The sequence below is a fragment of the Micromys minutus genome (assembly GCF_963924665.1).
Source record: "Micromys minutus genome assembly, chromosome: 1".
NCBI classification, from domain to species: domain Eukaryota; kingdom Metazoa; phylum Chordata; class Mammalia; order Rodentia; family Muridae; genus Micromys; species Micromys minutus.
Window position 1 is genome coordinate 42,833,856 of NC_137969.1, and position 12,343 is coordinate 42,846,198.

General features: G+C 47.0%; 1 pseudogene across 1 annotated transcript; it reads left to right on the forward strand.

Moving 5' to 3' along the window:
* Positions 1 to 8,197: 8,197 nt before the first annotated feature.
* Positions 8,198 to 12,003, forward strand: LOC308424425 (high mobility group protein HMG-I/HMG-Y-like; annotated as a pseudogene). Its single transcript has 2 exons — positions 8,198 to 8,257; positions 11,659 to 12,003. The product of its transcript is annotated as a high mobility group protein HMG-I/HMG-Y-like (transcript).
* Positions 12,004 to 12,343: the final 340 nt, after the last annotated feature.

The following is a 12,343-nucleotide window of genomic DNA, read 5'->3' on the forward strand; positions in this document are numbered from 1 at the left end:
CCCTTAACGTAACACAGAGGTTTTCCAAAAAATATTGGTAATTCTTATCTGCAGAGGTTAAAGATATCATAGGAGACTAAGAAAACTACAAAGACGGAAAACGTGTTAACTTGCTGAGAGAAATAGCCACACACTGAGGCAGGAGGATGACAGTGAGAGAAGTGGTCAGAGCAACGTACACCTTTCCTTTATCAACAAACTCAGCCGGTCTTGGTGGCACAGGCCTGAAATCGCAGCTGCACAGGAGGCTGAGGCAGAGGGTTCACAAGTTCACAGCCTGCCGGCACTCAGAGAGAGAGTTCAAGGCCAGCCTTGCAACTTCGTGAGCTCTTGTCTCAAAATAAAAAAAGAGAAGATAGAAATGAAAAAGTAAATGTGTGTGGATACAGCTCAGTGGTAGAGTCTGTGCATGCCATGTGGAGGCCATTACACACTTAATCCTCAAGACCCCAAAAGCACTTATCACGTATTTTTTTAAAGATGTATTTATTTTTACTTTATGTGTACTTCTGGGCTGCATTTGTGTAGTTGCCTATGGAGGCCAAAAGAGCACATCGGATCCCGTTACAGATGATTGAGAACCACCATGTGGGTGCTGGGGATTGAACTCAGGACATCGGGGAGAGCAGTCAGTGCTCTAACCACTGAGCCATCTCTCCAGCCATGAACAATGAGAACGAGACAACCGAGTTTGCACTTGGGGCCCTTCAGAATCTGGGGCCTGATGGCCTTAGGTTTCCTTGAGGCCATGATGACCTCTGTAAACTCACTCTCTGCCTCTGGATTGTTGGCCTGCATCTTTTTCGGGCCTTTCTTGTTCTGTTTCTTGGCAAAGTTGACCTCAGGAACTTGGGCTCAACCCCCTTAAGAGATTCATATCTTTGACTAGAGTTTCTTGATGCCATTTCTGTGCCATTTGCAGGACTGGCCGTGTGTGGTATGGTTCTTGGACTTGGTCATGTCTCCACAGTAACCCACAGCTGAAAAGGTGCAAGAGGAAGGGGAGGTGTCACAAGAGCCTCGTGGGCTACACCAGTGTGCTGCTCCGAAATGTGGATGGAGCTATTAAAGGAAGAACCCTTTGATGAGACTTGGGGTGTGGGTGTTGTCGGGTTTGTTTGCTTGGTTTGCTATGTGAATAATGAACTAAAGAAGAACAAGGTAGAGACCAATCAAGACATTATGCTTTGTTTACATTTTATTATTATTATTATTATTGCTACTACTACTATTGTATTAAAAATCATATACATAGATGGAAATATAGCTCCATGATAGAGCACTTGCCTGACCAAGACAAGGCCCTGGGTTTATTCCAACCATTGCAAAAAAAGAAAAAGATAAAATAAAAGAAACCAAATTAATTACAATTAAACGTCAATCACACCAACAGTAAAATGAACTAAGATTATGAATAATCAATTTGCAAATAGGAACAGCCAGAAAAGACATGAAAAGCATGTGCCTTACTGATGAGCAAGGAAATGCACGCACAATCTCACCCTTCACCTAGCACATGAGCAAACGATTATGTAGAATCACAACTACATCTTTTACTGAGTTAGAAGCTGCTTTCTCCTATACTGCTACGAGAAGCCAGTGCTGGTGCTGCCTCACTGGTGAACAATCTAGGGGAAACAGTAATAAAACTGAACCTGGGGGTGAGAGAGATGGCTCAGTCAGTAAAATACTTGCCTTGCCTTGCAAACACAAGAACCTGAGTTCAAACCCAGTACCCATGTGAGAAAGAAAAAGAGAAAGGAAGGAAAGAGGGAAGGAAGGAAGGAAGGAAAGAAGGAAGGAAGGAAGGAAAAGGAAGGAAGGAAAGAAGGAAGGAAGGAAAAGGAAGGAAGGAAGGAAAGAAGGAAGGAAGGAAAAGGAAGGAAGAGAGGGAGGCAGCAAAGAAGCTAGGCATGGTAACACAAACTTGTAATCCACAAGCCACAGCTGGGGAGGCAGAGACAAGTAAATCCTGTGGCTCACTGGTTCACCAGCCTATGGTAGGCTGGTGACCATACTCCCTGTCCTTGTCTGAGTCCTGGGATAGCAATACATGTTCCTCCCCTTAAAAAATGGCATTATAAAGACCATGAGTTGCCAGAAGGTATCAACACCCACACACACACTATCCTAACAGATCCCACATGACAAAATGTGCTGACAAAGTTGAAGACTTCCCCTGGTGATCCGGACATTAGTGCTGCCTCTTGTACCCATGGTCCTACCTCCCTGAACAAAGGCTGTCAAATAGACATCTCCTTGTCCACGGGACCCACTGTGTTCTTTAACACTGCCTTTAGCAGATAATGATATGAATCTAAGACATCATTGAAGCAGCTTAGCTCTTGCCGTTATTTACTTGGAAGCTTCGTTATGAGATTCCTCTGAAAATTTGAGAAAGCTGATAATTGAGTATCATGAAAATAGAAATAGCAGCCATTAGACAGGCCCAGACCATTCTGTGAAGAGTTGTTGCACCGTGCCTCCTCTCCTAATCTTACCTAAGTGAGTCTAGCTGTTAAGCAAAGGCCATTCTTTCTAATAAACTAGTGCAGCATCCAGTCGTCAGAGATGTGTAGGGCTCATAAACCACTCTTCTTGCTGCTTCACAACAGTGAATTCTCCTGCCATGCAGATTCTCTTCTTTCAGCAAACAGACCCCTAAGCAATCATACAACTTCATCTACAAGCTGAAAGTAGACCAAAGGCAACCCTAACAAATAACCTAGTGTCAGGTTAATGACACCACACTTTTCTGATGCTCACAGTGACTTCAGAATAAAGCCTTGGGTTTCTCTCTAAAAGACGGTCTTGTTAGAAATGATTTCTGTGCCTGTGTCTCATGTGCACAGACAGGGTAATGTCTCTGTTTTCTGTTGCTGTGATTAAAACACCATAATCAAAAGCACATTGGGAAAGAAGGGTTTTTTGGCTTTAGTTTATCATCAAGGGCAATCCAACAGAGTAACTCAGAACAGGAACCTGAAGGCAGGAACTGAAGCTGAGACCATAGAGGAACACTGCTTACATACTGACTTACTCCTCGTGGTTTGCTCAACATGCTTTCTTAAAAATTCAGGACTACCTGCCCACAGGTGGTACCACTCCCAGTGAGCTGGGCTCCACCACATCAACCTTTAATCAACTCGACAGATTTGCCCACAGGCCAGTAGGATGGAGGCATTTTCTCAAATGAGGTTTCTCTATGCAGATAATTCCAGCTTGTCTTAAATTAGTAAAAGAAAAAGGCAAAAAAGTAAAAAGCCTCTACCTATTTCTGGCTTCTCTGTGGATTTCAATGCCACTCTTTCAACTATGAAAAATAAAAATATCTAAGATTTTTTTCATAAAACCATACCTGAAGTCTACCCCTAGAGTACTAAATACTGTGTAGAAACTTTCTAAGCACTGAGTATCTAGCCAAAGGTGTTTGTTCCCTTTGAAGATCATAGTCCATGGTACAAAGGTCAAAATAGATCCATGCAAAAATAGCTTATACACCAACTTTATGTGAACATGCATACAAAAATGCATATATATAAGCTTACATGAGCCTGTCTGTAACAGGATTTTATCAATTAAATTACAGGCAACAGGTAGTCTCCTCCTGTTACATTTTTCAAAAAGGAAATCTTCAAGACTTTGACAAAAAGAAACAGGTAAGTGGGAACAGCTTAAAGAGCTTTTTAGGAATGAGTCTAAGATTCAATTCATTTGAATAAACCTGAATACATTAGACACATAGGGAAATAAGCTTACCATTAGTATAATCACTTGCATCTGTCAAATGAGCCAATGTATAATGTACTTTACTCCAGAGAACCCTAAGGAAACATACCTTGTAATGAAACATCAGAAGATGAAAGAATATTGTTACCTAGTATTAAATTCCATAATCCCCCCAAAAAAACATGGCACACACACTCAGAAGCCAAACATAGGTGTTACAGAGACAAACGTGTTCCAAGGAAGAGTGGAAGGGAAACAACCAGGAAAGTCAAGGGCATAGTGAAGTTAGGGTGAATCTTAGAGAAATGGGGGTCCAGGTTTGAGTTGGGTGTCACCAGCTGAGTCACAGGGTCCAACCTTACTCCCCACCTGTGATTGGGAAGGCGGAGTGCCCACTTTCAGAAGAGAAGAATTGAAGAGAGTATATTGCATCCTTAAATACACATGTGCAGAAAACAGGGTGCAAAGAGTTCTTGACCAGAAGTCAAACATGAGGATGCAGTTAGCGGTCTCCATTTAACTGTGTGGTCTTGGAGGAGTCTCTTCCCATCTCTTCTCTGTTTACCTCACACCCACATGTGTAAAGTGGACCAGAGGAAAGCACTCTGCACATGGAATAGTAAGCCCTTCACAGCATCACGTATTCTTCATGGAGTCTACTGTTCCAAATCCAAGTCTTCTAACAGAGGAAATGCAAGGTAGAAGGAAGGAAGGAAAGGAATCCAAACTCAGCAGAGAAAGGGATCTTTCTGAGGTTAGAGTTCATTCTCCACATTCCTTCCTCGGCCTCCAGAGGTCGTGCTGAAATCCTGTAACTGAAATTCCATGCTCAAAGGAAGGTCTCTCCCCACTGAAATTCAGGCATTACCCACCTCCCTCTCCCAGACAAAGGAGAGAAACCCAGCACTGGGACAGGGTGACCACCTCCTTTTTACAGAGACCTGTGACTCACTGAGGACTCCCCAGGGGAAGGAGTCAGAGGTGATGCCCTGTGTTGCTCGGTCCTTAATCCTCACTTTAAGCCAGATTTAGAAGTCTTCAAAGTGGACCTTTGACCAGAAGGAAAATGTCTAACTGAAAAGGCTCCTCCTCCCCCATCAGTGCCCAAGAGGGGGCAAGCTGGCACACAGACCACACTGTGGGAAGCGGAGGTCTTCGAGAGCCATGAGCTGCCTTGAAGAATGAGCAAGATTCTCCCAAGGCAAAGAGGAAGGGCACTGTGGGCGCTTGGATGTAAACTGGAGCATGGATTGTTCTGGGACAAGTCCTTTGGTTTGGCTAAAATAGGACGTGGACAGGACCACAGCAGGGAGGTCCAGGGCAAGGGCACACAGGAACACGCGTGTCTGACTGTGGTGTTCAGACGTTATTGAAAAGACAATAGAACCGTGAACACTTTTGATCAGGGAATCGGCTCATTCAGACAGCGTGTACAAAGGACTTTTCAGCCGAAAGCACAGGAAGTGGATAGGAAGATGAGTGGAAAGGAAGCCAATAAGAAGGCTCGGTCTTCTTTTCAGAGCAGGTCCCTACCACCTTCCCCTGGTCTTTCCACTGGATCCCCACAAGGATCCGATAGGGCGTCAGGGACAATGTGACATTGAGGCACAGGACTTTCTTGAGGCCGAGGGTGTTTAGACAGCCTAGGCAACAGAGAAAGACCTTATCTGGAGAAAACATGGATGGCCATCTGCCACCCACTGCAGAGCCCATGCAGGCTCGTCTCTGCTGTCATCCTGAGCTCTCCCGGGGTAATCAGACTCCTCTCTACTGCCTGCGTTCCACACTCAGGTTCTGCAGCCCCCTCGCTGGCAAAGCCTCTCTACACTGCCCCAGGCCCATTGATCTGTGTGATGCACTGTCCGCTCTACTCTCTCTGCACTCAGTCCCAGAGGACCTGATTCTCCTTAATGCCTTTTTATATTTCCCTTTGCTTTTCATAATGCAACTCATCTTTCAGAAGTGCACCTACGCTGTGTATGCAAGAACTGTGTATGAACAATAAGGAATGCTGAGTGCTCTCCTCGGGGTACAAACAGATGCTGAGAGTCCTGATGTTCCCATGTCCCCACTCCTAGGAGCCTCCTGGAATCTTTGAACTATCCTAAAATGTAACCCTGGTAGCCTGATGACCAAGAGCAATCTTCACATCTTTTCTGTCTTCCCCCCCCCCAGCTCTCCTCAGTGTGCTCTGTGCTAAAAGTCTACACATGCAGACAGCCTTTGTGAAAAAGTGGGGGAGAGATCCTTAATTCATATCTTCTAGAATACACGGCCACCCTTAGGGTCAGTAGGCCACCCACCACAGGACAGTCAGTGGAAATGTATTTACTGAATTCCAGATTCACCTCATCTACTGCTCTAACACATTAGTGATGACTAAAGCTATGGCACTAAGCACAGGCCATCAGCGGTGATGCCTGTGGGCTCCCAGAGGCATGTGCTCCGGTCCATAATGGACCAGAGGGAACTATTAGAACTCTGCTTATTTTGGGTGTGTTTTCTAATAGCTTAGAGCATGAGTCGCCACACATGGACACGTGCATGTGTGTGTGCTGTCTTCTACACAGAGTAGCAAATGGGAAACAGAGCTGAGTACCACAGTGTCAGTGGCTCCCAAGGGTCACCTTAACTCTAACTGGAGAGGCCAGAGGGAAAGCAATGTGAAAGAGCCAAACTGGGAGGGCTCCTTCATCCATCTATTGAAACACTCAAAAAGTGTCCTCTAGAGCTCTTCACACGTACTGTGTTCTATCATCACGTCCCATCCAACAGAAGCATCTGCCAACAAGCCTCCAGCTGCCAGCATACAGCCCTGGACCATGGGAAGGAATCGTGTATACATCGTGATACACATCTTTTACCACTATCCTGTGCAAAATTCTAGCCATGAAAGAATAAAGACAGCAGTTTGCTGACATGGTCTCCTACTTCTGCTCAGAGCAACTGTCTCCCATGCCTCTTGTACCACCCCTATTTCCTTCTTTCCCCAACAAGAAAGAGAATGCCTTCCAAGTGTGGAGCCCAGACAGAGGATCCTGCCCTCTGGCACCTCTCCACCTGCTCCCAGCTGTTTGAGACTGTGCTCAGAAGAAAGAGGTTCTCCACATGAGATCTGGAATGTGGTTTCCATGCCTTCATGTGGTAACTGTCATAGCTGACCTTCCTTGTCAGTTTAATGGAATTAAGAATTACCACGAAGTCAGGTGGTGATAGCTTATGCTTTTAATCCCTGCACTCCTGAGGCAGAGGCAGGTGGATGTCACTGAGTTCAAGGCCAGTCTGGTCTATAGAGTGAATTCCAGGACAGTGAGGGTTGTTACACAGAGAAACCCTGTCTCAAAAATAAATAAATAAATAAACACAACAAAGTCACCATAGGAACATGTTCTCTGTGTCTATAAGGACTTTACAGTAGGTTGTCTGAGGGGAAAGCTCAGATGTGGGACCATCATTTGGACTGGAGCTCTACCTTGAATAAAAATTTAAAAAGAAGAAGCTAGCTAAGACCCAGTATTCCCTCTTTCTCCTTCCGAGCCAGATAAAACATCATTGCGGCTGCCACGCCACAATGTATGCTCAAACACAGAGCCAGAAACATGTTGTCACAGCAATGAGAAGACCCCTAACACAGTAGTACACCAGGGAATGTTCAGTTGTGTGAATGACTCCTATTCGGGACTTTGAGAAGTATTAACAGAGGTAGAGATTTTTAGAAAGATACCACCAGAAGATGAGCCTCTGATACCCTAAGGGAGTTTTTAAGGCCTGGGGAGCTGGAGCTCAGCAGTTGTAAGTGTTTGCCACACAGTCATGAGAACCAAATTTAGATCCCAGCACCCACGTAACGAGCTAGGCAGCCCCACTAACACCAACTCCAGCTCTGAGGGAGTCAACACCCCATTCTGACTTCTGTGTGTGTACCCACACATGTGGACATACACTCACACACAACACACAAATAGACACACACATGTATACACACACTCATATACATGCTTGCATGCATACACGTGCGCGCACACACACACACACACACACACACACACACATCTTAAAAGCCTTGGGTGGTAACACAGGCAGCAGGCTGCCAGGCCAAGACAGCAATGTTTCACAGAGTCATTGAAGCCTACCTAGCCCTTGCCCACTGGCCTGAAGTATCAATTACCGGAGAGGATGTTAGCGCTGTAAGGAAGACCACAAGGGCACCTAGCCTTTACAGGAAGGAGCCAAGATTCCAGATGGTGACCATGACTCAGGCTAGGCCTGACCCCTGCCTCCTGACTTCTCATCCAAGTTGTTATCCAGTGAGTAAATCTGGTAATAGAAGGCAGACAGATTAGAAATGACATGAAAACCTCCCCAAATGAGAGCTGAGGTCCGTGCTTTCATGTGGTCAGGCACTTAGCTACACGCCCATCCCTGGGGTATTTGATTCGACGCTGTTGGACCTTCTCCAGCATGTGCAATGGCGAGGAGGGCTCCTTCCATCACTGAGCGGGAGAACAATGCCCTGCTGTTTTGCTGGGTAAAAACAAGGCAAAGAGGTGGGCTTCACTTACCTCTGAAGGCTCGGAGGCTAATGTCCAAGACAAGCTGGGCTAGGCAGAAAGGAGTATACTACACTGCCTCATCCCACGTCCCAAGCAGGAAAAATTGATGCAGACAAGTCACCACAAGTGCAGCTCACTGAGCTTGTGTGCAACGCAGATAGGGCTAACGGGCCAATGATAGGAGTTTCTGTAAAGATTTCATCTTGGATAACTCTACTTCAACATTACTAATATTAAGCTGGGTAGTGGTGGTGCACGCCTTTAGTTCCAGCACTCAGAAGATGGGGGCAGACTGATCTCGGTGAGTTCGAGGCCAGCTTGGTCTACAGAGCAAGCTCTAGAACAGCCAGGGGTACACAGTGAAACCCTGCCTTGAGTAACCCCAAAAAATAGTTACTTATATTAAAATGGTCCAAACTCCGAGCTCGGCTTCAATATGTGGAAGCATGATTCATTTTGTTTTGGTTTTTGAGACAGGGTTACTCTGTATAGCCCTGGCTGCCCTGTAACTTCCCTTGTAGACCAGGCTACCTCTCCCTGTGTCCTCAGAGACTTCCAACAATGTCTGACTGGTATTTTCCTCTTAAAAGGACACCGGTCCCAATGAACCCAGGGCCATCCTAATGGTCTGTCCTGTTCTGGCTAGTTTTATGTCAACTTGACACAAGCCAGAGTCACTTGAGAAGAGGAACTCCAATTGAGAAAATGCTTCCATTAAGACTGGCCTGTAGACAAATCTGCAGAGCATTTTCTATATTAGTGACGGATGAGGTAGGGCCAGTCCATTGTGGGGCATGCCACCTCTGACTGGTGATCCTGGGTGCTATAAGAAAACAGACTGATCAAGCCATGGGGAGCAATCACATTCTAAGGTACAGGGGGAGCTGTTAAGACTTTAACACATGAGCACACAACTCAGCCCTTTTTTAGGGATAACTAGATACTCTAGGTTTTGAGGCGTGGCTCTCTAGAGTACAGTGATAAATAAACACATTTACAACTAACTATACAAACAGCTAAGCACCTCTGCCCCGACGGTCACAGGAGTAACTGTAAGACCTAAGCACGGTGCGCTGGTTATGCATTCCTCACAGAAATGATGGGGATCGGTAGATTACAATCTAAAATCCACATAAAGAATACTGCACACCGCATTAGGATAATTTTCCTCAAAGGAACAGCTTCGCTTTGATTCTGTACATTTTAAGACATCCAGAATCGCTTTCCCTAAGCAATTATGATTTCACAAAATGCTGTCAAGACGTTCTCGGAGTTTTACTGCCCACATAGAACCCGATGCCTGGAGCTTTGCGGGTGATTTATTATTTGCTCTGGTAGAAGGTTGCTAAGTAAGATTTATTCAGTAAGAACATCCACCGAACAGTACATAAAGGTGCGTGTCTGACTGTGAGGGAGATTTCTTTTCTCCTTTCTTCATGTGGGCCTGCTCTCTATATTGAGAGAAATGCACACTTGTATCCCCACTTTGGTGACATTAGGGGCACTGCTAGGCATCTGACAAGCCAATTCCTTTCCACTGTTCCCATTCAAACTTTAGCTCTCAGAAACGTTTAACAAACCGTCATAAAAACAGTCAGTGCGGAAGGCCATTGATGAAATCTCTTGGGTATCCATCTGCTTTCCATGTTCCTTTCTGAATATTTCTTCATTGAATTTTCTTAGGGCTACAGGCGTCCTGGGAAGCAAAGCATCCAACGCTTACACTCATACCATCTCAGAGAACTCCAATTCTTAAGAAAAAGAAAACCGTGATAATGCCAACTTTGTTTCTTATGAGCTATAACAAGTAAGAGGCGCCGTTGCTGGCCTGCTTGCGCCCCCTAGTGTCTATAACGTGCTGAAGAATTGGAACCAAAAGTGGAAACCCCAGGACTTCAGCAATGTGTTTCCCAGGATGCCTGTAGCCCCCAGAAAAGAAATACAATAAAATCCTTCGCGTCGAGGTGGCCGCCGCTTGAAGCTCGCCTTCTCTCCAGAATGTCTGCATTTTAGCAAGAGCGCTGATGCAGAGGCGACGCGGCTTGGTGGCATAAATCCGGGAAGAAGAAAGGAGTTTCCTTTGCACTCAGGCCAGGGCTTGAGTTTAGAGGGGGTACAGCGGGAAGAGTCATCAGCGCCTCTGCATCACTAATAAATCCCTGCTACAAACAGACAGAGGGGCAAAACAGCACATCTCTTGCTTCGACACCAAGCCATACCCATCCCTGCGCCTGGCTGAAATTTCTGCTCGGGGTGTCCGGGTCCGGCAGGGTACCTCACCGGGTGCGCAGCAACTGGGTGGAAACACACAAGGAATGTTCTGGGTGGATGCCAACCACCTTCCCAAGGCTGCCTGTGTCCGTCAGGGGGTTCTGAGGGCAGACGGCCAGTCTCTAAGACAGCATTAGACTGAAGCAGAGATGAGCGGGAGGAGGGAGGCTGGACCGGGCCAGGTGGGGAGGACTCTGAGCTCTGGCCTCAGTTTGTTATTTCACCTCTCCCAGGTACTCGAAGTTAGCTTCTTCCCCAGTTAGAAGAAACGATGGACACCTTAAAGCCAGTGCCCTAGTGCAATCTGGACAGAACCCTGAAGCAAACAGGAGGGATATGCAGACAACGGGGGGTCCGGGGGGCTTCCTGCTGCAGTCTCCCTGAAGAGAGGGGCTCACCACCACCAATTCACACCCACGCTCAGTTCACGACCCCTGACGGTGAGTGCGGCAGGAGGCTCCGAGGTCCGACTCCGTGTCGTTTCAAACATGTATAGTGGGGCAATGCGAAAAGAACCTGGCTCCAGCGGGCCTGAGTTTGAATTTCAGTTCTGGTGAATTATCTCCACAACCTTCAGCAACGTCTCTGTCCTTTAACTGCTGACTGAGGTTAGACCCTCCAAAATGCTCCCTCCAGAGGACCCCACAAAAAGGTCATAAACCTTCCTTATGGATCTGGGACCTCATAATCCCTTACAGTGTTTGTTCAGAACACAAATACACACGTCTCAGAAGTTTATAGTGTGGATATGAAGTAAGGTGCCTGATTTCGTTTTCCTCCCTGTTCAATAAGGCCTGGGACCACAGGACAGCTCTTTCCTTCCCCCTACCTTATCTCAGGGAGAGGCATGCAGAAAACACCTGATAAAAATCTTAAGGGATTAAGTCTTTGAACTAAGCTTTTGCCGTTCTGTTAAAATGCCATTTCCCTCCTAAGCGTGTTGTACAGACAAAGGAGGTAGAGGTGTAGATGATACAGGTACTGATGGTGTGGATATAGGAATAGCTATAGAACTCTTCTAATTGGGACTCCGAGTCGGTGCTATTTCTGGTGTTGGCGAGGCTCCAATAAGGCCCAGACTCACTCTTAGCTGCCCCATACACAGAGAAGGAGAAGGAGCGAGTCAGGCTCAAAGTCCAGCCAGACCCTGGCCTCCAAGCAGAAAAGGGATGGGACTGAGAAGCGAGGCTGGGGTAGGCCGCAAACAGCCTTTGAAGGAGCCCAGTGAAGTAAGTGCCAACTCCGAAGAGACCTCGGGGGCGACCAAAGGGAAGAAAGAATAAGGGATCCGCTGCCACCAAGACACGGAAAGCCACTTCAACTCCAGGGAGGAAACCAAGGGGCAGACCCAAGAAACTGGAGAAAGAGGAAGAGGAGGGCATCTCCCAGGAGTCCTCGGAGGAGGAGCAGTGACCACTCAAAGTGCGGCCTGCCCCTTAGCCACCAAGGAGCAGTTTTCTCCTGGGACTGGAAGCCCTGCTCCCAGGTCCCTCCGAGCCCCCACTGCACACTTCCGCACCAGGACCAGCTGCAGACTCTGCCTCACCCACGGAGCAGGATTTGGCTCAGTCCCGGTGCCCTCCTCCCCAACACACCTGCCCCCTCCTGACAAGGCTACCTTCCCACTTAGCCGCAGCCCGGCCTGCTGTGCACCTCCCTCAGAGCCTTTGCTCTTTGGGCGCTTTGTTTTGCGGGTTCCTCTGCCCTGCTATTCCTGGCTTCCCTGTAGAGGGTCCTGGGAGCATTCCTGGCCTTAAGGGGTCCCCGCCCCATCTCATTCTGACAAGCCC